At 32.2% G+C, this 24,099-nt stretch overlaps 1 long non-coding RNA gene across 4 annotated transcripts; it reads left to right on the top strand.

The window, feature by feature from the left end:
* Nucleotides 1-14,701: 14,701 nt before the first annotated feature.
* On the top strand, nucleotides 14,702-23,733 carry LOC126737403 (uncharacterized). 4 transcript variants are annotated; one of them, XR_007661015.1, is made up of 4 exons: nucleotides 14,702-14,997; nucleotides 15,159-15,300; nucleotides 15,371-15,504; nucleotides 15,561-16,442. It is a non-coding gene; the product is annotated as an uncharacterized LOC126737403 (long non-coding RNA). The 4 variants fall into 4 exon arrangements; XR_007661014.1 differs by lacking the exon at nucleotides 15,561-16,442 and adding an exon at nucleotides 22,854-23,733 and having other exon boundaries at nucleotides 14,718-15,300; XR_007661012.1 differs by lacking the exons at nucleotides 15,371-15,504; nucleotides 15,561-16,442 and adding exons at nucleotides 22,664-22,797; nucleotides 22,854-23,730 and having other exon boundaries at nucleotides 14,720-15,300.
* Nucleotides 23,734-24,099: the final 366 nt, after the last annotated feature.

Below are 24,099 nucleotides of genomic sequence, written 5' to 3'. Positions count from 1 at the left end.
ATAAGTTGAACAGAAGAAAAATGTTTATTGTACACTGTTCATTTATTACTTCCCATACAGATGCTTGCATCTAGGGGAATATAACTGCATAATTTTGATATTGTAATAACTTATTATAACTGTGTAACTATAATATGATGTTATAAATAAATAAAAAAAAAATAACATACCATTAAGAAATGCTGTTGGCACATCAATTTGACTCAAGGTCCAATTCTGTTGAACAGACATTGATAACAAGATTCTATTAGTGAGTAACTGAACTTCTCAGATTCATTAAGAACTCGAAATCCTTTTGCCACTAGTATTTTGACCATCATCTTTGACTTTAAGTATCCAACGTGTGTCAATGGGTACTTTCCCATCCGGTAGCTCTGCCGATGTTTGAAGCTTCTCGTGAGATTCTAGCTCATTATTAATGGCTTCCTGCCAATCGTCAGACCCTGCAGCTTCCAGATATATTCTTGGTTTATTTCCTGATTGAGGAAGAAGACAAAATGCGACATAAATCAAATTAAAGGAATTTTAACTTTTATTAAGTATCTAAATAAATTTTTTTCTTTAAAATTTAAAATAATTTCAGTTTTAAACCAACTTAATTCGTCGGTGTTTGAGTTGCGCTCATCTGCTGACAATAGAGTCGCGTTCCATGTTAGCCAAAATATCGTTTTCAGCCTTACGAGGGAGCTGGTCAAGCTTTTCATCCCCGATAGTGGATTTTAAATAATTCTTAATGTTTTAAAATACTAAAACTTCTTTCATTTGTTGCCACTGAGTATCCGGCCGTAGTAATTAGTTAATACAACACAAAACATTGCTGTAATATTGATTAAATTGAACCGCTATCTCCATAGGTTCTGTCATTGTATCAATATGTTTCTTGTTGCAAATATCAAAGAAAACTTCTGCAAAGCTGTACTGAAAGCTGCGTTTGAAGAAATCATCTGAGCTTTCATTGGGAGGAACTAGTGCTGTTAATGCCTGTATGTTTTGAATTACGATTTTTATTTAAAGAAAATATAAAAATATTAGTAATAGCTGAAATTGTTGTGTTTCTAAATTTTTTGTCTGAGGCTATTTTCAAATTGTCGTGTAAAAACTCAATTAAAACACCAATAACGGCAGAGTATTCCTTTCAGTAAAAACTATATTAAAATTCTAATTGGCGGCAGAGCCTCTCCAGTTGGTTAGCCTTTTTGGCTGTACTCACCTTGTGTTGTACACCTTGTGTTGTTCACCCGTGGTGTTTTATAAATTCTTGATCACTGTATTTTATTAATGATTTGATTTTGATCTTCCCAAGGGCCTTTAATTTAGCTGTGGTGGATGAAATAATGCTTAAAGCGTCTAATGCTAAAGCAGGAAATGAATATAATTATTCAATTACTCATTTTCGAGAGTTTCGGTTATGACTTTCATCTTATAAAGAATATTTTTTTTAAAACTAAGACAAATAAGAAACTCGTATGATTTGAAACGCTTTTTTAATCCCAATGCTTTAGAGTTATTCAAACGATTGTAGCGTTTTATTTTTCTACTCCTTATGTTCACTAACGCTCTATTAATATTTCAATAATTACATTAATAATTTCAGTCAACTTCTTTTATTCATATTTCTTTAAATTCACACTGTCAATGACACATTACTACTGTAACGCATCACTCTCCTGGTTTAATTATCCATGCTTTCTGTTGACGGTCCGTCACTTCTCTGATTGGTCTTAATTAATGTTTTCTCTGATTGGCTGATATTGACAGCTCAGGCTAGAGGTGGGGTCGTTACTAATTTAGTTGGTACTGGTTAGGCTTGAGCTAAGTCGTGAATTTGAATTCACAGGTATAACTGTTAACGCGATTTTCTATTCACTGTGAATATAACCTGTGAACGTGAATTCACGATTGAGCGCCGGTTGGCGAGTTTGCTTATCGTGTAGTTTAATATCATGGCAGTGAATTCGCATAATAATAAGAAAAGTATTACTATTCTGTGTTTATTGTGTTAAGGATAGTTCATACCCAGATACAAATATTAAGAGGGCTAAAAGTAAATAAAAATTGGAGACAATATCATTGACAATGACAACAATGATTCATTGTTGTCACATTTGAAAAAATATATATTTTCATAGACATTTTTAAAGCTAATATCACGATGTCCTAGAATAAGAAATAATTGTCTTTAAAAGTTTAAAATAATGATAAAAACAAACATATTTTAATATTCCGCAGAAATAGATAAATGAAAATATTCTATCATAATAAAAATCTAGTAAAAAAACTAAATAAGCATGACAGCATAAAATATAATATATGTACAATAAAAATAATTTATAAAAAATAACTGTTCTCTCGTTTTTCCCCACAAACGAGAGAGACGGATAGACGATGAGAGTCAGATAGTCTGTTTAACGACGGCCAATCGCTGGTAAATGAATTACTTCTTTCGGTTTTTTCAACGCGCATTCGTTTGTCTGAATGTGAACGCGCCTTTTTCATTCACATTTTGACATTTCACAGTTCAAGTCGTGAATGTGATTTTTTATTCACAGTGAATGATTCACAGGTAGTGAAATTTTGCTCAACCCTAGTACTGGTTCCATTTTTCGACGACTTGTTCTCGTGTTGCAGGTAGGAGAGCACGTAAAAGGCCAGTTTTTTATTTCCGAAGTTTGTGAAGCAGGAAGTGGCCAATATGGTTTGTAATTTATAGTCCTTAATCTTGTTCCTTTAGGGAACCGTTTAATTCATAATTCTGGTGCAGGATGCCCAAGATTTTGATGGATAGAGAATGAAACTTAGCAAGGTGAGTGCGTCACATTTTTAACGCCATTCATTTTTTATGGACAGTGAATACAATGGCAACCGTTGTTTTAGGGTTTTACTTTTCCGTTTTCCTCTTTATTCTTCTTCAATTGTTGATGGCTGCAGGCTTTTGATTTCCCCGGGAAATTGCTGAAAGCGGTGGAGCTGGAGCCAGAGTTAGAGCTAGTATTAGAGATTTCTAGTCCAGATAGCTAAGCTACAAATGGCATACATTCACAGCCTCGGTTTTGAAGGCTAGCCGTTCATTTCTTGGAGGAATATACAGGCCAGTTTATTCCATTTATTTAAATATTACTAACCATAGATTTGTCTCACTTATTTAAATTTTTATTAATATACCTTTAAGTTCAATTTATTGCTACAAATATTTAATCAATATCATAATTTAATACGTCAATTTCTTATCTATAATTTTAATTATTCTTTGTTCAGTATTTTTCAGTACCTTTTTTGGTAGTTAAGTAGATATAACTCGGTTAAGGCTGATATGCCTTAGGTAAAAAGGTTCATGAACTTTCCCCTGCGTATACAAAAAACTTTAATAATTGCAATTTATTTTTCAAGTGCCGAAATCTACCTAGTAGCAAAATCATAATTTAAATATTACTTTTGTAATTCATAATAAATTATTAACATTTAACAGATTAGAACATGAGGTGTATACATATCTTTGATGTAAATATAATTTGGTTGTATTGTTAAGATATTTTTTTGCCTCTTTAAATCTACTTTATCCAGGGTCATTTAATTGTTAATTGAAACCTATATACCAAGTCTTTTTCTTAGTTTTCTTTCATTTATAAAAAAAAAACTAAGTGGCGCCCTCTTATTTAATAGTTATAATCAAGTTTAGATTCTTTAATAGCCAGTCATAAGTAAACCTTCGAACAATCCCAAGCCTCCAATAATTCTGAGCTACCGTCTGCAAACTCTTGGCAAAATAGTAACACTGTAAAGGTAACGCCACACGATCACTAATTATGTCATCAAGGACTTCAACAATGGGTTCCTACGGCGTGTCATGGATTGCTACAGCTTTTAGACTTTCAGCTCTGGCTTTCCATCTTGTTCTGGATATATTTTTTTAATTCAATACCGTTTTCAATATCTACTAATCTTAGATCGAAGGCGTTCTGCTCTTTTTGTGCTAGAACTAAAAAATACGTACACGTCCTCCAATATGTTAAATATATCTGCCATAATTCGACTTGCTGAGCAGCTATACTTAACTGTAGTATTTGTGCGTTGTGCCTGGAAAGACATATACGAAACATAATGACCTACATTTTCGGATATTTTTTTTTTAGTTTTTTTAAACTTTCCGGACGCTGCAGAAGCAAAGTGATAGGATTGAAATGCCAGTTTACTCTCTTAACCTTTACCTATTAACATTTCTTTTGGGCTACCTTGTTCTCTTTTAATCTCCTTATTTCTTGCATCTGGTATTTGGTCCGCTATAACTAATGTGTAGAACGATACTGCGTTTATCTCTTCAATTACTATAATCAGATAGTAAACTTATGAGTTCATTTTAAGCGAAGATTAAAACTGTTTCAACTTTTCAGTTGAAAAGTTGAAACAGTTTTAGCTAAAAGCTTCCCGAAATGTATGAGGCAGACCAATAACGGAAAAAGAAAAGAGGACCGGATCGAGCCATGTTGTAACACAATGTTAAACGATATTGTAAACACCGAGAAACTAGCTGATTCTCCGTCATTCCGGAAAGACATAAATGGTACACCGCACAATGTCTCGAAGGTTAGCGAGAATCTTCTGGAACAGCGTTTTGTCAAGTATATAAGGAGCCTCATCGCCGAGAGCTGTCAGTTCAGGGAAGTAAAGTTCGGAATATTGGCGCCAGATTTAAATATCTCTAGTAATGGTGAGGGATCGTGTTTTCGCAGTGCAAGTCTGTAAATAAATCAATTGACTATTTTCGATTGCTTTAATTTACATCTAACGAATGGGAAAAACAGATGGGGAAGACCTATGTATCACTTGCAAATTAAGATCATTAGGTGAGTGAACAGCTGTTTGGGTTGGGTTGGTTTGGTCCTGTCACTTTTGTCTGATAAAAATACATATTCAAAGGGGATGTTTTACTTTTGTTGCACAAAGGCGAACGAATTCACCAAGTACTAGTAATTTTATATATTTGAACGGAAAATTAAATCAATTAAAAGAAAGAGACGTGTATAATACCTATTACGCACTATAACTATTTATCATCGGGTAATTATTTATATATAACGAGCAGAATTTACAATATCATGACTCATTCACGTTTTTCATTCATTGAAATAAACCGTAACATCGTGGGAGCTTATGTAAATCCAAACGGAGAGGAACGGGCAGTGCGGGGGGGAGGGCCGCAATTGAAATTGAAAACAGCACGGATGCGGATGGCTGGATGGACCACGGGGCAGCAGGGGAGATCAGAACAAAAACAAACCGAAAACGAGGCAGGTCGCGAACGTTCCCACGTGGCGCGTGCCGTCACTCGCACAAATCCCACGAGATTTTGGCCTCCCTGCGCTCTGCGTCCCCCCGTGACCCCCGATCCCTCACTTTATTGTCGTTAAATCAAGAAGGCGGCGCCTAGAGCAACAAGTAGACGCTTCGCGTCTACTTTGGTCCGTGGGGACCAGTAGAAATTTTTAAAATTTTTGTCAGTACTACAAAAAAAAATCTCTACAATAATCCAAGGAGTGCCCTAAACACGCAGTGGGGAAGAGACCTGCCGTATCCTCATAAGGCTCTGAGTTCAAACCTTAGCCTCGGCATGGTGCTCTACCCAACTTTTTCTTTTTTTAGTACTTCGACAGAATTAACATCTATAGTAAATACAGAGAGAAAAGGGAAGGTCTCATTATCTATTATAATCAGAAATACATTTTATTGAAATATTACTAACTTATTTCTGGGTGAGTTACTTATTATATTAGGTATTACGTCACTTATAGCTAAAATCAATTTAGAAATTTTTATCTCACACGCTCAACAATTGAAAAGAAGAAGAAAATAGACTTATTCAAGTTCAAGTTAAATTTAAGTTCATATTTCTTTTAAATACGTGAATAAGTCTATTTTCTTCTTCTTTTCAATTGTTGAGCGTGTGAGATAAAATTTTCTAATTGATTTTTGGTATAAGTGACGTAATACCCAATATAATAAGTAACTCATTATGAATTCGTCACAACAATAAAGATTTTACTTATTTCTGGGTATCATGCTTCAGAGAACCATGATGTGTTACAATACGCTCCGCTCTCAAGTAACTCGTATAAATATAACCAATATTCAATGATACCTTCATATTTTATTATATTGCGCCATCTATGGTAAATACGCTAAAACAGAGTTCTCAATTATAATACACTGTTGTACTGACGAACGTTATGGCGTATTCGCCATAGTATGCAGATAATTTCATTTACGTTTTTAAATTATGCTCCAAATTCAAAATGTATTTTTTTACCTTAAAGGCCATTCAAAATTAAGTAAAAAGATTTATAAATAAATTTTCCACGATTTATCCGTGCCACAAGATAAAGGAAAAAGAGGGTCCCATTTATTAGAGTATTGGAATAAGACAACCGTGTTTTTATGTCGATTTTTTTTATTTTTCAAATTTATTTTTGAAAGCTTATAGTAATAAGATATAAAAAGAATTGACATGAGGAGAATAAGGAATAAAAGAAACCAAAAACGAAATGAATCGAAACTATAGAAGCCGAGATATAAGTAAAAATGTGGGAAAAACAAAAGAAAACTGGTTTTTTCCCACCGTACCATTTTTTTTTTCCTAAAATGATTATTGGCAAATTTCAAAGCAAGCCCTAAACTAACAATTTCTATTAAAAAAACCCAATAAAAAAATAATTTTTTTTTGGTCAAAAATCGAAAGGGGTATACCCACGAAAAATTTCGAAAAAATGGTTTTTATTTTTTTATAAATAAAATATAACTCTGACAACTTTTTGTATTAAATAAAAGTTCTCAGGCATATCACGAGGTATGCGTATGTCAAAATAAATCGGTTGTAGCTATCATAGAATCGGAGAAAATTGAAAAAAACTATAAAACATAAATATTGAATTATCATGAGCCCTATGGAAAAATTTCAATTTTTTATTTTTCTCTCCTATACTACTTCAGAGTACCTTTAAAAAAGATTATTACCGATTTGACTCTAAAACGAACGGAAAACCTATTTCTTTGCATTTTTCGATTTTCGAACAAAATCCGGGTCAAAATGAGCATTTTTTCAAAATATGCTCCGAATTCAAAATTTCGTTTTTCTACTTAAAGACGACTTAAAAAGTAGTAAAAAAGCTTCATGACAAATTTTTCCACGATTCATACGAGTGGCACAATATAAATAGAAAGATTAGGTCCCATAAGAATTGATGTTTGGGGATAAGAAAATCGGGTTTTTTCGTGGATTTTTGTAATTTTTCAGTTTTATTTTTGAAAGCCAATACTAATTATATATGAAAGGAGTAGACAGATGAAGAAAAAGGAGTAAAAAAAACCATCAGTGAATTAAGTCGAAGCTATAGAAACCGAGATATTAATAAAAAGGTGGAAAAAACAAAAGAAAACTTGTTTTTTCCCATGGTACCATTTTTTTTTCCTAAAATAATTATTGGCAAATTTTAAAGTAAACCCTTAACTAATAATTTCCAGTAAAAAAACTCAATAAAAAAATAATTTTTTTTTTGGACAAAAATCGAAAGGAAAAAACCCACGAAAAATTTCGAAAAAATGGTTTTTATTTTTTTCTAAATTAACTGTAACTCTGACAACTTTTTGTTTCAAATAAAAGTTCTCAGGAATTTTAAGAGGTATCCGCATGTCAAAATAAATCGGTTCTAGCTATAATAGAATCGGAGAAAATTGAAAAAAACTGTAAAACATAAATATCGAAATATCAAGAGCCCTATGGAAAAATGTAAATTTTTTATTTTTCTATCCTACACTACTTCAGAGTATCTTTAAAAAAGGTTATTACCAATTTGACTCTAAAATGAACAGAAACCCTATTTCTTTGCAATTTTCGATTTTCGAACCAAATCCGGGGTCAAAATGACCATTTTTTCAAAATATGCTCCGAATTCAAAAATTCTTTTTTCTAGCTAATGTCCATTCAAAAACTAGTGAAAAAGCCTTATGACAAAATTTTCCACGATTTATACGAGTGTCACAATATAAAGAGAAACATTAGGTCCCATAAGAATTCATGTTTGGGAATAAGAAAACCGGGTTTCTTCGTCGATTTTTTTTTATTTTTTAGGTTAATTTTTGAAAGTTAATAGTAATAAGATATCAAAAGAATTGACAGAAGAAGAATAAGAAAAAAAAAGAAACAATCAACGAATTGAATCGAAGCTATAGAAGCCGAGATATAAGTAAAAATGTGGGAAAAACAAAAGAAAACTGGTTTTTTCCCCCGTACAATTTTTTTTCCTAAAATGATTATTGGCAGATTTTAAAGTAAGCCCTAAACTAATAATTTCCAGTAAAAAAACTCAATAAAAAAATAATTTTTTTTTTGGTCAAAAATCGAAAGGGGTATACCCACGAAAAATTTCGAAAAAATTATTTTTATTTTTTTATAAATAAACTATAACTCTGACAACTTTTTGTAATAAATAAAAGTTCTTGGGTACATTAAGAGGTATTCGCCTGTCAAAACGAATTGGTTCTAGCTATTATATAATCGGAGAAAATTGAATAAAACTGTAAAACATAAATATCGAAATATCAAGAGTCCTATGGGAAAATGTCAATTTTTTATTTTTCTATCTTGCACTACTTTAGAGTACCTTTAAAAAAGGTTATTACCAATTTGACTCTAAAATGAACAGAAACCCTATTTCTTTGCAATTTTCGATTTTCGAACAAAATCCGGGGTCAAAAATGACCATTTTTTCAAAATATGCTCCGAATTCAAAATTTCTTTTTTCTAGTTAAAGTCCATTCAAAAACTAGTAAAAAAGCTTTATGACAAATTTTTCCACGATTCATACGAGTGTCACAATCTAAAGAGGAAGATCAGGTCCCATAAGAAGCAATGTATTAGGATAGGAAAAAGTGGTTTGTTTCTTGTTTTTTTTTTTAATTTTTATTTTAAAAGGCAATTATAATAAAATAAAAAAAATTTAAAGAAAAAAAAACGAATAAAAAAATGTATCAACTTATTGCATTGAAGCTATGAAAGCCGTGATCTCAATAATATAGTAAAAAAATATAAAAATACACCTTTTTTTGACACCGCATCAATGTCTTTTTTTTCTAAAGTGATAAACTATTAATATAAATTTATTACCAATTTAGCAACCCCCACTAAAAGAACCCTAACTAAAATAAAACTATTATTACTATTTTTTTTTCCAGATATTTATACCTTGTCCTAACTTTATGCTGCTATTACTATTTTTATAAATATTATCTTTCTTGTAAATGTCCTTAAACCTTAAAACACCCTTTATAATACGATTACTATAATTATAAATAATATTTTCCTTATGAAAGCACTAAAACCCTAAAACATGCTGAAGTTTAATATTACTTTTATTATAAATAATATTCTCCTTATTAATGCACTTAAACTTTAAAACACCCTGTAGATTAATATTACTATTATTATAAATATTATTTTCCTTATAAACGCCTTAAAACCTTAACGCCCCCGGTATATTCCGATTACTATTAAGACAAATAATATTTCCCTTATTTATGCCCTCAACCTTAACACATTCACTGCCCAAAAAAATCCTAGCGGTCACATGTGTGCCGCCTATTTTTTTAAAATAATTTTTTAATTTAAGGCTAGTGTTAGGTTTAGGTTAGTGCCCTTAGCTGATATTGGCCATTTTTTTGTAAAAAAAACAAGGCCGCCCTAGGGGCGGGCAAGGCACAGGGCAAGCCAACTACTTAGCTTGTGCCCGATGCCGCCTCTGCGGCGTTCAATTGACATATAATATATCCTTTTTCGAAAAAGTCGAAGTAAATAATAAGACGATACACATACATATTTTAATTTATGATAAATATTAAAGTTAAACAATAAAACACAGAAAATAAAAGAAAAATAAAACAAATATGGCAACAAAAAAACTGAAACTAAACTTTATTCAAATCCAACATAATAAAATTCTATGTTGAAAAATATGAAAACTCAAAAACAAAATACAAAATCACTCTATCAAATAAACGAACATAGTCAAATAGAGACAAACACGAACAAAATTTATTTTGTGGAATGAAATACTCGAAAACATGGAGTCAAGCAAAGCCCAGGTTGGTTAGGACACAAAGGACAATAATAAATTGAATCCTTCCTTTGTTTTTTTTGTTCCCAGCACACAGCGCACCTTCTCCGTTTGACTCTAGTATTCTCTCCATCAGGTTTAGGGCATAATTCAGGAAGATGTGTTATTCTAATTTTTGGCAACGGCTCTGTTGGAAGGGGTCCTAGTAGTTTTTCAATTATAGATAATCTAAAGTCATAGAGGTTTTTCTTATTGTTAGGATGTCCTTGCTTGTAAAGGTAAAATGAAGTGAGCAACATCATTTGAAATATATGTATGGCTAATTTTTTGTACCATATGAGGGTTTTATGCTCACAAGAATAATAAGAAAGCATTTGGTCACAATGGTCCACTCCTGCCATGAATTGATTATACTTATTTATCATTGCAGGTTTTAATTTTTCTTGACCACGCTGAGTTGTCACTTTTTCAAGTTGCCCACCATATTGGCTGGATATAGCCAGAATTTCACGACGGTCCTTCCATTTCACCACGCAAATCCCTTGCGAATTGTGCTGAACAACTAACTCGCCCTTTTTTAGTTTTTTTTTAATTATTTCTTGAGGATTCCCTTTTCTGTTAGACCGGAGTGTTCCAGTTACATATGTTTTTCGGGTAAGCAACTCCTCGGCAAGTTTTACACTATTGTAGAAATTGTCCATATATAGCGAGTGACCGTTGTCCAATTTCTCCGCCATTAAAGCTAACACAACTTTTTCTGTATGCCGTTCACCAGATAACTCTGTATCTGCTGAACCAGCATATACCAGCATCTTCAGTGGGATGCCTTTAGGTTCGCATAAAACATAAAGTTTTATGCCAAATTTATGCCTTTTTCCTTTGACGTATTGGCGAAATTTTAAACGGCCTCGCCACAGCACCATAGATTCATCAATGGACAGTTCGTTAGTTGGGTAATAAATCTCTACCATTTTATTATTATAATAATTTATTAACGGCATAATTTTACCCAATTGCGTTCGAGGTTCGTTGCTGTCTGTGTTTTCAAACTGCAAGCTTCTTAAAATCAGCAAAAATCGATTGCGACTCATAAATGATGAAAAACATGTCAGGTTAAATAAATAGTTTTTCTTCCAGTAGTCATTCATTCTATTAATTTTAATTGTGCCCATATGAAAAAGTAAACCCAAAAATGTTCTCATTTCTTTTGGAGTAACATCAACCCATCTAGTAATTCGCGCTTCATCACCTCTGCCCAGTGAAATTAGGTCGATAGCATGATTATTGGCTCGACTACATAACATGTCAAAAAAAACGTCTGGGGCCATAATGTTGAAATAGTCTATTGGCTCGTTGGAATTAACATTGACTAGTAATCCTGGTGTCTTTGTAAAAGAAAACTTTTGACTAGGAACCTCAGCAAAAGTCCAAAAATCCATAGATTTTCCTTGAATATTTGGTAAAGAGGGTGGAGGAGAATTCACAGGGGCAGGAGGAGGGGGAAGGACTTTTGGAAAAGAAGGAAGATCTTCATCTTCGGACTCACTAACCTCGTTTTCGGTTGAGTAATCAGGGTCCTCGTCGGAGCTATTTTCAAATGGATCGTTTTCACTTTCCGACTCTTCTAAAAGAGCTAACAACTCTTCATCAGTTAGTCTTTCTTCCCTTTTATTATACTTCACCCTCTTTGACGGTCCAGGCTCGTCTGCCATAATAATCTGTAAGAAAATTCATTAAAACTATCATAAATTTGCCTGTGCCCTTGAACGCCTCTCGGGCGGTCATTATTTAATTTTCGTGTTTATATATTCATATATCTAACAAAAAATTACTAGAATAACATGATTTTGGTATTTTTCTATGATTTGCACTAATAAAATAATAAAAAAACTAGAAGAATATTAAAAACCTACCTTTTACAAAAAACTGATAAAAAAAACACACAGAATTAACACTTTCAGAAACCAAAGCCGTCACGTAGTAAAAATAAGGTACACAAAACATCCGATCATAATAGTGAACGAATTCAAACTGACCGTGCTTATTTATCTCCCTATGAATAAGCGTTAGACGAGAACGCCGCTCGGGCGGTCCCGGCATTTTTACGAAGTGCGCATGAACGCCTCTGAGGCGTTGCTGGCAGTGAATGTGTTAAAACCCCCCGTATAATTACTATTTTTATACTATTATTATTATCCGCATAAATATCCCGTAATATCAATACCCTCTGTATATTACAAATATATATTTATTCATATTCATTTAATTTATCCTAGTAATTTATCAAGAAACCGCGTAAAATTGTCCCCATAATACTAATAATATTCATTAATAAAATAACTCATGACGTCACGAGACGAACACGACGCGTTTATAATTGTTGCCAGACATCCTCCATCCTTCTCTCAAACCGCTTTTCCTACTCTAACTCGTAGCGCAAACGGGGCCGAATTTGCCGCCACAATACCGAAAACCCCGCGGTTACGTCATCTGGCCATGTGCGACTCGATAATGACGTCGTCCGTATGCTTTTACATTGGGGCAATTTGGTGCTGGACCGCCAACTATTTTGTACCATGCGTTGGCTCCCGTGGTGTCGACGGTATGATTGGTTGATTGGAACGGCTTATTTTTGGGGGTTTTTCTTAAATAACAGCGCATTGCGGGAAAACGGTAACATTTGAAGAAAAACGGTTTTTAGTGGATTATAGCCAGATAGTGTCCGGTGATTTCAGAAAAAAAATGGTTTTCGTAGGTGTCATAGGTATGCCGGTATAAAGCGTCAAAGTTAAAAAAAGGTGTAGAGCAAAAACTGCTCTACGTAGAAGGTTGTAGAGTACGTCGAAAAATAGGATTTAAAAAGTTCTTAAAACGCTGAAAGTTTGAAGTCTCTAGGTGCCGCCGATAAAGAGTTATTAAGAAAAATAGAAAAAATCGGTCAAAAAAAGGCTCAAAAAGGGGTTTATATTTGTTAACACAGCTCACCCTGTATAATACGTAGCGTCATGAGTAATACCTCTATTTAATCCTAAAGGATTAAGCTTTCAAACGGCGTTACCAAAAAAAATTTAAAAATTTTTTTAGAAGTAGAAAAAAATTAATTTCTCAAAAAATTCACTTTTTTTTTTTTGAAAAAAAAAATTTTAAGTTTGAGCTTGTTTATCTCGGAAGGAGTTTCTTTTGGAAAAAAATAGTTTTAATAAAAAAGAAAGCTACATTTACGTAGAAAAGGGCTGTTTTATTCGCATTATCGGAAACATTACCTTTTAGGCCCCACAGCCGTTTAAGTCCGCGAGGTACCGCGCAAAAAGTTCAAAATTCATTCACAGAAAAATCCGACTTCTAAAGGGTTTATCTTAAAAAGCGCCCTTTGGGAGCAGGTTTCCGTGGAGGTCTTTGATGTAAATGAGTTTCATAAAATTCGGCTCAGTCAATTTTCCCCCACCCGCCAAAGATCCTGTTTTCGCGAAAAAAGCAGTTTTTTGCCACGCCCGCCCCTTCGGGGCGGCGTGGCCAAAAAAAATTTACATCATCACGTAGCTTCAACTTTCCTACATAACACAGTGAAAACCAGAAAAAAAAATACACCATAGAACAAAAGTTATTAGCGTTTATGTGTCGCAAGTCGGAACCTCCACCATTTTTTTCCGGTGCGTTCTTACAATACGCGAAGCGTATTGTAACAAGTAGACGCTTCGCGTCTACTTTGGTCCGTGGGGACCAGTAGAAATTTTAAAAATTTTTGTCAGTACTACAAGAAAAATCTCTACAATAATCCAAGGAGTGCCCTAAACACGCAGTGGGGAAGAGACCTGCCGTATCCTCATAAGGCTCTGAGTTCAAACCTTAGCCTCGGCATGGTGCTCTACCCAACTTTTTCTTTTTTTAGTACTTGGAAAACATTAACATCTATAATAAATCCAAAAATCTCATCCATTATTCTGTAAGAGACCAACATACAAAATTGACGAAACACAAAGTCACGGTCGCACAACATGTAATTAAACGGGCTACACGTGTTTCGCTCTAGTTAGAGCATCATCAGGCCTTTAGAAGCCATCCACACACTTATGCTGTAACTGATGATGCTCTAACTAGAGCGAAACACGTGTAGCCCGTTTAATTACATGTTGTGAGACCGTGACTTTGTGTTTTTCTTTGTTTTTCGTCAATCTATAGTAAATACAGAGAGAAAAGGAAAGGTCTTATTATATATTATAATCAAAAATAAATTTCATTGAAATATTACTAACTTATTTCTGGGTATCATGCTTCAGAGAACCATTATGTGTTACAATACGCTCCGCTCTTTAATTTTAGTTTAGTAGAAAATATTCTCAAAACTTGCATATATCAAAATTATGTCAGGGTTCTAAAATGAATCGGTAATAAAATCGTAAACCAGATCAACATTGGAAATAATTTAAAAAATTTGCTTTGGTCCGATTGAAAAAAGTACTATACTACCAAATAGTTACATCTATTCTGATCTAGCAATAAAAGTTATAAAATTCTGTCTATTATTAATTTTAATATTATAAAGTGTATCGTTTAACTCTTAGCCATTATTTATAATTTAATTGTTAATTATGCCTAAAAAAACGAATTAACAACTTTGGTATTGTTTGGAAGGTAAACAGCCTAATTCCTTTATGTAAAGCCACCTTAACATGTTTTTGCATAATTCTGACTCACGTTGGTTGCTATCGGGCTTAAGCCATAAAAATCGAAGAAAAAAAGAAGAAGACGAAGAGACTTTCACTTGTCATTTCAATGTCACTTTCCGGCCCACAAGCATAAACGCCACCGGCAACGGAAGTTCCCAAAATCCAAACAAATGTTGGAAGATATTTTTAAGTCTCCGCATCTTTCTTACTTTCCTATATGAAAATAAAATGTAAGTATCACAATTACACACATACAAGTTTTTTTTTTTAATTCAGTTTCATAATTACCAATTTTTAGTGAATAATCCTGAAATTTATGAAAATACATACATTTTAAGGTTATGTCATAATGTTTTGATTGTTATATTTGATTTTGTTTTTGTTATTTTAGTGGACTACACCAACAAAGGTTATGTGTTTTGCACCAGATTGAAAGCATCATAGCGAAAAACGGACCTGTCATATCTTTAAATTTTCAAAAGAGCCCCTGGAAAAAGAAAAATGAATATCTTTGCCAAGGAATAGGTACTAAGGTATTTTTACTAAATCTTTCATTTTTTTTAATACCTAAATGAGGTAATTTATAAATTTTGTTCCTTGTAGGCAAATGGATAAAAAACCTTCAGTCCATGCATTGGTATGTAATTGTTGACAAAAATACAATGAATGGCCTCACTACTTTTCCACATGCAAAGAGGTTAACCAAGGAGAAATTAAAGAAATTGTCAAAAACCTAGGTAAGTATATACTTCCAACTTATTTTTATTTATTTCAAAGCTTGATTTTTTTCAAGGTAAATACAGAATTGCTTAGTACAAACATATCTATACCCAGTACAAGTTCGTCCACTTCTTTGAAGCATGGTACTTCAAACAGAGACACTGTCAACAATTTTGTAGAAGGTGAGCCGGTGTCAAATTCCAGTAAGGGACATGATTTCAATTTTGCACCAACAGCAGAGCTAAAATTCATTTTGTCGCAAAAAACTGGAGGATGTGAAAGAAAAAAGTGCAGAAGTTAAAATTAAGTTTTTCATATGAGCACATAAAAAATAATCATGACAAAGTTCAGTTGTATACAGGTTTGACATGTAATAAATATTTTTGTAATCTTATTAAGTTAATTAGTTTTATATATTATTTAAATAATAATTGTATACTTCACATAGAATATGCAGAAATTATATGTACATATATAAATTTTTTTATTAAGATAAGGACAACATGTATTAAAGCATAACACATAATATAAACACACACGTAATATCTTCATTAAAAATTCTGATTGTATGTTATGTAGCATTAGAGCCTAAAAACATTAAGGAGAATAAAGGTCGTTATTGGCAAATGACAATATTATTTTCTCTATTTCCTACATTTTTGGTGAAGGGAATAGGCTCTGCCCTAAAAAGCTAGGTTAAACCAAGAGCAAAAAAGTTTAGGTCTCATGAGTGTAAGTAAAGTAAACCTTTCTATTAAAAAGGCCATCCAAGATAAAAAAAATATACTAAAAATATTAATGTTAATTCTTTAGCGACATCTAGGGTGGATATGCTGAATCAACTCATCAATTAATTCACTGTCGTACTGATGAAAGTTATGGCGTATTCACCAAAGTATGCAGATAATCGCTGATTTCAAAATAATTTTATTTGCGTTTTCAAATTATGCTTAAAATTCAAAACTTCTTTTTTTACCTTAAAGGCCATGCAAAACTTAGTAGACAAGTTTATTAAGTAAATTTTCCACGATTTATACGTGCCACAAGATAAAGGGAAAAGAGGGTCCCATTTATTAGGGTATTGGGATAAGACAACTAGGTTTTTATGTCGATTTTTTTTATTTTCCATTTTTATTTTGAAAAGCAATTGTAATAAAATATAAAAATAATTAACAGGAAAAGAATCGGTAATAAAAGAAACTATTAACGAATTGAATCGAAGCTATAGAAGCCGAGATATTAGTAAAAATGTGGGAAAAACAAAAGAAAACTGGTTTTTTCCCACGGTACAATTTTTTTTTTTTTAAATGATTATTGACAAATTTTAAAGTAAGTCCTAAACTAACAATTTCCAGTAAAAAAACTCAATAAAAAAAAAATTTTTTTTTTGGTCGAAAATCGAAAGGGGTATACCCACGAAAAATTTCGAAAAAATGATTTTTATTTTTTTCTGAATTAACTGTGAGTCTGAGAACTTTTTGTTTCAAACAAAAGTTCTCGGGAATATTACGAGGTATCCGTATGTCAAAACGAATCGGTTCTAGCTATTATAGAATCGGAGAAAATTGCAAAAAACTGTAAAACATAAATATCGAATTATCAAGAGCCCTATGGAAAAATATCAATTTTTTATTTTTCTATCCTGCACTACTTCAGAGTACCTTTAAAAAAGGTTATTACCAATTTGACTCTAAAATGAACAGAAACCCTATTTCTTTGCAATTTTCGATTTTCGAACAAAATCCGGGGTCAAAATGACCATTTTTTCAAAATATGCTCTGAATTTAAAATTTCTTTTTTCTGGTTAAAGACCATTCAAAAACTAGTAAAAAAGCTTAATAGCAAAATTTTCCACGATTTAAAGGAGTGCCACAATATAAAGAGAAAGATTAGGTCCCATAAGAATTCATGTTTGGGGATAAGAAAACCGGGTTTTTTCGTGGATTTTTTTGATTTTTCAGTTTTATTTTTGAGAGCCAATAGTAATAAAGTATTAAAAGAATTGACAGGAGAAGAATAAGAAATAAAAGAAACCATAAACGAATTGAATCGAAGCTATAGAAGCCGAGATATAAGTAAAAATGTGGGAAAAACAAAAGAAAACTTCCTTTTTCCCACCGTACAATTTTTTTTTCCTAAAATGATTAATGGCAAATTTTAAAGTAAACCGTAAACTAACAATTTCCAGTAAAAAAACTCAATAAAAAAAAAATTTTTTTTTTGGTCGAAAATCGAAAGGGGTATACCCACGAAAAATTTCGAAAAAATGATTTTTATTTTTTTCTGAATTAACTGTGAGTCTGAGAACTTTTTGTTTCAAACAAAAGTTCTCGGGAATATTACGAGATATCCGTATGTCAAAACGAATCGGTTCTAGCTATCATAGAATCGGAGAAAATTGAAAAAAACTGTAAAACATAAATATCGAATTATCAAGAGCCCTATGGCAAAATTTTAATTTTTTATTTTCCTATCCTGTACTACTTTAGAGTACCTTTAAAAAAGATTATTACCGATTTGACTCTAAAATGAACGGAAAACCTATTTCTTTGCATTTTTCGATTTTCGAACAAAATCCGGGTCAAAATGACCATTTTTTCAAAACATGCTCCGAATTCAAAATTTCTTTTTTCTGGTTAAAGACCATTCAAAAACTAGTAAAAAAGCTTTATGACAAATTTTTCCACGATCCATACGAGTGCCACAATATAAATAGAAAGATTAGGTCCCATAAGAATTCATGTTTGGGGATAAGAAAACCGGGTTTTTTCGTGGATTTTTTTGATTTTTCAGTTTTATTTTTGAGAACCAATAGTAACTGGATATAAAAAGAATTGACAGGAGAAGAATAAGGAATTAAAGAAACCATAAACGAATTGAATCAAAGCTACAGAACCCGCGATAATATAGTAAAAATGTGGGAAAAACAAAAGAAAACTGGTTTTTTCCCACCGTACAATTTTTTTTCCTAAAACGATTATTGGCAAATTTTAAAGTAAGCCCTAAACTAACAATTTCCAGTAAAAAAGCCCAATAAAAAAATAATTTTTTTTTTGGTCGAAAATCGAAAGGGGTATACCCACGAAAAATTTCGAAAAAATGGTTTTTATTTTTTTATAAATAAACTATAACTCTGATAACTTTTTGTATTAAATAAAAGTTCTTGGGTATATTAAGAGGTATTCGCCTGTCAAAACGAATTGGTTCTAGCTATTATAGAATCGGAGAAAATTGAAAAAAACTGTAAAACATAAATATCGAATTATCAAGAGCCCTATGGCAAAATTTTAATTTTTTATTTTCCTATCCTATACTACTTTAATGTACCTTTAAAAAAGATTATTACCGATTTGACTCTAAAATGAACGGAAAACCTATTTCTTTGCATTTTTCGATTTTCGAACAAAATCCGGGTCAAAATGACCATTTTTTCAAAATATGCTCCGAATTCAAAATTTCTTTTTTCTGGTTAAAGACCATTCAAAAACTAGTAAAAAAGCTTTATGACAAATTTTTCCACGATTCATACGAGTGTCACAATCTAAAGAGGAAGATCAGGTCCCATAAGAAGCAATGTATTAGGATAGGAAAAAGTGGTTTGTTTCTTGTTTTTTTTTTTTTAATTTTTATTTTAAAAGGCAATTATAATAAAATAAAAAAAATTTAAAGAAAAAAAAAACGAATAAAAAAATTTATCAACTTATTGAATTGAAGCTATGAAAGCCGTGATCTCAATAATATAGTAAAAAAAATATAAAAATACACCTTTTTTTGACACCGCATCAATGTCTTTTTTTTCTAAATTGATAAACTATTAATATAAATTTATTACCAATTTAGCAACCCCCACTAAAAGAACCCTAACTAAAATAAAACTATTATTACTATTATTTTTTTTCCAGATATTTATACCTTGTCCTAACCTTTATGCTGCTATTACTATTATTATAAATATTATCTTTCTTGTCAATGTCCTTAAACCTTAAAACACCCTTTATAATATGATTAATATAATTATAAGTAATATTTTCCTTATAAATGCCTTAAAACCTTAAAACCCCCCGTATAATTCTATTTCCATACTATTATTATCCTCATAAATGTTCCGTAATATCAATACCCTCTGTATATTTCAAATATATATTTCTTAATATTTATATTCATTTTATTTATCCTAGTAATTTATCAAGAAACCGCGTAAAATTGTCCCCATAATACTAATAATATTCATTAATAAAATAACTCATGACGTCACGAGATGAACACGACGCGTTTATAATTGTTGGGAGACATCCTCCATCCTTCTCTCAAACCGCTTTTCCTACTCTAACTCGTAGCGTAAACGGGCCGAATTTGCCGCCACAATACCCCGAAAACCCCGCGCTTACGTCATCTGACCATGTGCAACTCGATAGTGACGTCGTCCGTATGCCTTTACATTGGGTCAATTTGGTGCTGGACCGCCAACTATTTTGTACCATGCGTTGGCTCCCGTGGTGTCGACGGTATGACTGGTTGATTGGAACGGCTTATTTTTGGGGGTTTTTCTTAAATAACAGCGGGCCTCCGGAAAATGGTAATATTTGAAGAAAAACGGTTTTTAGTGGATTATAGCCAGATAGTGTCCGGTGATTTCAGAAAAAAAATGGTTTCCGTAGGTGTCATAGGTATGCCGGCATAAAGCGTCAAAGTTAAAAAAAGGTGTAGAGCAAAAACTGCTCTACGTAGAAGACTGTAGACTATGTCGAAAAATAGGATTTAAAAAGTTCTTAAAATGCTGAAAGTTTGAAATTTCTAGGTGCCGCCAATAAAGAGTTATTAAGAAAAGTAGAAAAAAACGGTCAAAAAAAGGCTCAAAAAGGGGTTTATATTTGTTAACACAGCTCACCCCGTATAATACGTAGCACCATGAATAATACCTCTATTTAATCCTAAAGGATTAGGCTTTCAAACGGTGTAAACAAAAAAAATTAAAAAAATTTTTTAGAAGTAGAAAAAAATTTATTTCTCGAAAAATTCACTTTTTTTTTTTTCGAAAAAAAAAATTTTAAGTTTGAACTCGTTTATCTCGGAAGAAGTTTCTTTTGGAAAAAAATAGTTAAGATAAAAAAGAAAGCTACATTTACGTAGAAAAGGGCTGTTTTATTCGCATTATCGGGAACATTACCGTTTAGGCCCCACGGCCGTTTAAGTCCGCGAGGTACCGCGCAAAAAGTTCAAATTTCATTCACAGAAAAATCCGACTTCCAATGGGTTTTTTTTTTTAAGCTCCCCTTCTGCACTGCTTCCCATGAAGGGCTTTGACGTCAGTGAGTTTCAGAAAATTCGGCTCAGTCAGTTTTTCACAAACCTCTGCAGCGGCTGTTTTCGCGAAAAATGCGGTTTTTTGCCACGCCCGCCCCTTCGGGGCGGCGTGGCCAAAAAAAATCTACACCGTCACGTAGCCTCAACCTTCCCACATATAACGGTGAAAACCAGAAAAAAAAATTCGCCATAGAAGCAAAGTTATTAACGTTTATGTGACGCAGGGTCCCGAAAATCACCCAACTATGTACGGTGCGTTCTTACAATACGCGAAGCGTATTGTAACAAGTAGACGCTTCGCGTCTACTTTGGTCCGTGGGGACCAGTAGAAATTTTAAAAATTTTTGTCAGTACTACAAGAAAAATCTCTACAATAATCCAAGGAGTGCCCTAAACACGCAGTGGGGAAGAGACCTGCCGTATCCTCATAAGGCTCTGAGTTCAAACCTTAGCCTCGGCATGGTGCTCTACCCAACTTTTTCTTTTTTTAGTACTTGGAAAACATTAACATCTATAATAAATCCAAAAATCTCATCCATTATTCTGTAAGAGACCAACATACAAAATTGACGAAACACAAAGTCACGGTCGCACAACATGTAATTAAACGGGCTACACGTGTTTCGCTCTAGTTAGAGCATCATCAGGCCTTTAGAAGCCATCCACACACTTATGCTGTAACTGATGATGCTCTAACTAGAGCGAAACACGTGTAGCCCGTTTAATTACATGTTGTGAGACCGTGACTTTGTGTTTTTCTTTGTTTTTCGTCAATCTATAGTAAATACAGAGAGAAAAGGAAAGGTCTTATTATATATTATAATCAAAAATAAATTTCATTGAAATATTACTAACTTATTTCTGGGTATCATGCTTCAGAGAACCATTATGTGTTACAATACGCTCCGCTCTTTAATTTTAGTTTAGTAGAAAATATTCTCAAAACTTGCATATATCAAAATTATGTCAGGGTTCTAAAATGAATCGGTAATAAAATCGTAAACCAGATCAACATTGGAAATAATTTAAAAAATTTGCTTTGGTCCGATTGAAAAAAGTACTATACTACCAAATAGTTACATCTATTCTGATCTAGCAATAAAAGTTATAAAATTCTGTCTATTATTAATTTTAATATTATAAAGTGTATCGTTTAACTCTTAGCCATTATTTATAATTTAATTGTTAATTATGCCTAAAAAAACGAATTAACAACTTTGGTATTGTTTGGAAGGTAAACAGCCTAATTCCTTTATGTAAAGCCACCTTAACATGTTTTTGCATAATTCTGACTCACGTTGGTTGCTATCGGGCTTAAGCCATAAAAATCGAAGAAAAAAAGAAGAAGACGAAGAGACTTTCACTTGTCATTTCAATGTCACTTTCCGGCCCACAAGCATAAACGCCACCGGCAACGGAAGTTCCCAAAATCCAAACAAATGTTGGAAGATATTTTTAAGTCTCCGCATCTTTCTTACTTTCCTATATGAAAATAAAATGTAAGTATCACAATTACACACATACAAGTTTTTTTTTTTAATTCAGTTTCATAATTACCAATTTTTAGTGAATAATCCTGAAATTTATGAAAATACATACATTTTAAGGTTATGTCATAATGTTTTGATTGTTATATTTGATTTTGTTTTTGTTATTTTAGTGGACTACACCAACAAAGGTTATGTGTTTTGCACCAGATTGAAAGCATCATAGCGAAAAACGGACCTGTCATATCTTTAAATTTTCAAAAGAGCCCCTGGAAAAAGAAAAATGAATATCTTTGCCAAGGAATAGGTACTAAGGTATTTTTACTAAATCTTTCATTTTTTTTAATACCTAAATGAGGTAATTTATAAATTTTGTTCCTTGTAGGCAAATGGATAAAAAACCTTCAGTCCATGCATTGGTATGTAATTGTTGACAAAAATACAATGAATGGCCTCACTACTTTTCCACATGCAAAGAGGTTAACCAAGGAGAAATTAAAGAAATTGTCAAAAACCTAGGTAAGTATATACTTCCAACTTATTTTTATTTATTTCAAAGCTTGATTTTTTTCAAGGTAAATACAGAATTGCTTAGTACAAACATATCTATACCCAGTACAAGTTCGTCCACTTCTTTGAAGCATGGTACTTCAAACAGAGACACTGTCAACAATTTTGTAGAAGGTGAGCCGGTGTCAAATTCCAGTAAGGGACATGATTTCAATTTTGCACCAACAGCAGAGCTAAAATTCATTTTGTCGCAAAAAACTGGAGGATGTGAAAGAAAAAAGTGCAGAAGTTAAAATTAAGTTTTTCATATGAGCACATAAAAAATAATCATGACAAAGTTCAGTTGTATACAGGTTTGACATGTAATAAATATTTTTGTAATCTTATTAAGTTAATTAGTTTTATATATTATTTAAATAATAATTGTATACTTCACATAGAATATGCAGAAATTATATGTACATATATAAATTTTTTTATTAAGATAAGGACAACATGTATTAAAGCATAACACATAATATAAACACACACGTAATATCTTCATTAAAAATTCTGATTGTATGTTATGTAGCATTAGAGCCTAAAAACATTAAGGAGAATAAAGGTCGTTATTGGCAAATGACAATATTATTTTCTCTATTTCCTACATTTTTGGTGAAGGGAATAGGCTCTGCCCTAAAAAGCTAGGTTAAACCAAGAGCAAAAAAGTTTAGGTCTCATGAGTGTAAGTAAAGTAAACCTTTCTATTAAAAAGGCCATCCAAGATAAAAAAAATATACTAAAAATATTAATGTTAATTCTTTAGCGACATCTAGGGTGGATATGCTGAATCAACTCATCAATTAATTCACTGTCGTACTGATGAAAGTTATGGCGTATTCACCAAAGTATGCAGATAATCGCTGATTTCAAAATAATTTTATTTGCGTTTTCAAATTATGCTTAAAATTCAAAACTTCTTTTTTTACCTTAAAGGCCATGCAAAACTTAGTAGACAAGTTTATTAAGTAAATTTTCCACGATTTATACGTGCCACAAGATAAAGGGAAAAGAGGGTCCCATTTATTAGGGTATTGGGATAAGACAACTAGGTTTTTATGTCGATTTTTTTTATTTTCCATTTTTATTTTGAAAAGCAATTGTAATAAAATATAAAAATAATTAACAGGAAAAGAATCGGTAATAAAAGAAACTATTAACGAATTGAATCGAAGCTATAGAAGCCGAGATATTAGTAAAAATGTGGGAAAAACAAAAGAAAACTGGTTTTTTCCCACGGTACAATTTTTTTTTTTTTAAATGATTATTGAC

The sequence above is a fragment of the Anthonomus grandis genome, chromosome 6 (assembly GCF_022605725.1).
Source record: "Anthonomus grandis grandis chromosome 6, icAntGran1.3, whole genome shotgun sequence".
Classification (NCBI taxonomy): domain Eukaryota; kingdom Metazoa; phylum Arthropoda; class Insecta; order Coleoptera; family Curculionidae; genus Anthonomus; species Anthonomus grandis.
This window is presented reverse-complemented; position numbering and strand designations above follow the sequence as displayed.